This window comes from Triticum aestivum, chromosome 7A, assembly GCF_018294505.1.
Source record: "Triticum aestivum cultivar Chinese Spring chromosome 7A, IWGSC CS RefSeq v2.1, whole genome shotgun sequence".
NCBI lineage: Eukaryota > Viridiplantae > Streptophyta > Magnoliopsida > Poales > Poaceae > Triticum > Triticum aestivum.
The window spans coordinates 225,211,131-225,214,239 of record NC_057812.1 but is presented as its reverse complement, the minus strand read 5'-3'; positions in this window follow the sequence as shown (position 1 = coordinate 225,214,239).

Here is a 3,109-nt window from a genome sequence, read left to right as displayed (position 1 = left end):
GCAATGTAATGAAATGATGTACTCTCTGAGATGAACACTTTGATATGCTATATGCCCAAAACGGAGCTACGGATGCAGAGTTACGAGGCTATGAACATGAGCAAAAAAATTAGGGACTCGGGGATAAAAACGGGGTCAACCCTAAAATTTGGATCTGGATCTAGGAACACGGTTCCCGAGGTTCGACGCTGTAGCCAAAAGGGATCAGAAAATACAATTGCAAGCATGTGAACATGGCAAAAACATAATCAGTTATCAGATCTAACATATAAAGCCTGCTAGAGTACCCGCCATTCTAGCGGCATCGCTCGCGCGCGACATCGTGGGCCACCCGATCGAGCTGCTATAGTTGTTTTTTGGCTGCTGGCGGCTGGTCAGCCGTCCGCTATTTTTCACTTTCATTCCTGATTCTAGAGAGGATGGCAGGTGGGGCTCAATAGACATGGGGCCGCGGAGTCAACGTGACTTTACTTCATCTTTTGGTACATGAAGTCTGCATTGCGTGCTTGCCAATCGCGATCTGGTTAAAAGCAAACCCTATCCCACGAGCCAATCCCGCAGCAGCCTCCCCGCTTCCTCCGCACCTCGCCCCGTGAGCCTCGCTCCCCTCCGCCGCCTCCTCTCCTTCACTTTTCTCTCCGGCGGCGCCAGCAAAGGAGACACACATGGGCGGTGGATCCGTGCCAGCGAAGAGCAGCAGGGATTGCGCTCCGGTAGCGATGGGGTGCAGCCACGGGGAAGACCGCGCCGCTGCCCTTTCCTTCCTCCATCCCCGCCCCTGCCACGAGCCCCTTCTCTTCCCCTTCCATACTGGCCTCTGCCGCTCTCCTCGTTGGGCATCGCTCCAGGTGGCGGAGGACGGTTTGCAGCCTGTGCAGTTGAGGTGAGGAACGGAGGTGGGGAAGGAGCAGCGATGAGGAAGAGGTTGTGTGTGTTGTGGGAAGCAGCTTGTTGAAGAGCGCTGACTGGCCAGGGGATAAGAGCAGGAGGTAAAAACCCTAGATGCCATCCTCTTATCTGGGCTGCATCCCCATGTTTCCCGTTGCCCTTTCTCCTCCCCATTGCTCTGCTTATTCCCCTGATTTTTCTTTTCCATTTTTCCCCCTTTGTGGTTTGACTAGGCGGTTTATAGGGTGATCCAATTTTTATTTGCAGGTGCTAATCTTGCTGCAAGTTGTTGGTTGGGTCTCTTTCTCCCTAGGGAAGGCATAGTAGACCTCGGGGCAATCAAGGATCTTGCGGTGGCTATAGCGATGACCCCGTCATCTCATCCCTCTTTCTATGTGCTTCTCTCCATGGACAACATCGCCATGGCCAGATCGATGGTTAAAGCCGTAGGTGAAATATATTTCTCTCTTTATTACTCATTTGTGACAAGCACACTCTTCCTTGACTCGATTTTCTTCAGGATGTGATTATTTACTGTTTTTCTCTTGATGCGGCATTTTCCCTTGATTAAGTTCAGAAGATGGCACTTGTTGCCGGCGGGATCTCGAGGAACATGTGACCTCCATGGCGTTCGATGCCGGACGGTTTGGCAGGGAGGGGTAGCTTCTACGGCGGTGTTTCTTGGGGAACCCTGGGCAGCCGGCATTCAGGTCTCCTACTAAAGCTCCTCCTCGCCGCCACAGGTGCACGCCATGTCTTCCACCCTGACCTGTAAGTTGCGTTCCACCCATCCCCATCTCTCTCTCTCTTGTTTATGTTGTCTGATTGAATGATTATGCTGATCTCATGATTGTGGAAGATTTCTTGCTCTTCCGGGCTTGTGGAAGTGTGGTTGCTTATGAAGGTTGATTGATTTGGTTGGTTGGATAGGATCCCAACCTGAGGAGAGTGATGGTTTGGAGATGGCTAGGTATTATGTGATAGATTCAGACATCTTATTTGTTGGATGTGTATTTCTTTTTAAATAGGCAATATGTTCTTGTTTGATTGCTCTACAAGATCTCAAATAGTCAGCTACCATCATTCTTAAATCAAAGGAAGGATTACCGCACTTGCTGTTATGATATGTGCTAATAATGAATTGAAAACATGAAAATTGTAACCTGAAGGTTTGAGCGTTGTCACCTGACCTTTTCTGTTTATAATGAACACCAGGGTATAAATCTTCAAGTACCTTTCTTGTTTAATCTTGTGGTCGATTAGCTTGCAGCCCTTGGTAGCACTAAGGCTTCACTGGCATCATTTACAACCCTATTGGCTCTCTTTGCAGGGGCCTGTGGGGCTTCGACCAGACTGGCAGCAACCCCGATGGAGGGGAAGGGCCCGACAGGCGCGTCCAGGCAGGACAGGCTTGGGGAGATGGCGGACACCCGGGTTTCTCCGATCGATCCATGTCCTGGACAGGGCCATGGAAACGCGGGTGAGGGGCGTAGGCAAGCGACCCTCTGTAGCCACGCGTTGACAGGTAGAAGGCGTATCACTCCTCCCACCTTTGCTTTTGCTAATATGTGCTAGGTCCACTAATTTAGCTCATTAACTTGCTTCACTGTTGTGTAGATGCAAAACTTGTTTTTCCTTTTGCTGAATTTGTCACTATTTTTCATTTCTGCTCATTATGATCTAACCAAAGTGACTCGATGGATTTGAGGCTCTCGCGCATGTCTGGTTTGGACATGCCCTTATTTTTTAACAAATCACTAAACTAAACAGTATAATTAAAATAGACCCCCTCATTTCCAACACCTTGTATATTATTAGAGAGGCAACAACATGTTATCATATTCGGTTTCTTGTGAGCAGCACTTCAGTTTAGATTGCCATGTACTCTTTGGTATATAGCATTTTTGCTCACACCTATTGCCTATTTCGCATATAAAGATGGTTTGCTTTGGAGAGGAATTAGATAAGGCCCATATAGTCGAGAAGCAAGGGCAAGGATCATAGGGAAAATAAAGGTACAATGCTCCCAATATATTTTACCTTTTCGGCGAAGTTTTGGTGCTTGCGCAAGAAAATAACACCATCATTATACCTACTACTCATTTTTTATTCAGGCAATTAGCCATCAGTAGGAAAAGCCAACTAATTGTACTTTCTCTATTGCAGAGGTGAAATTACTACTACTTTTCGAAAGCTTTTTTTGATGCATGTTCCCCTTTCT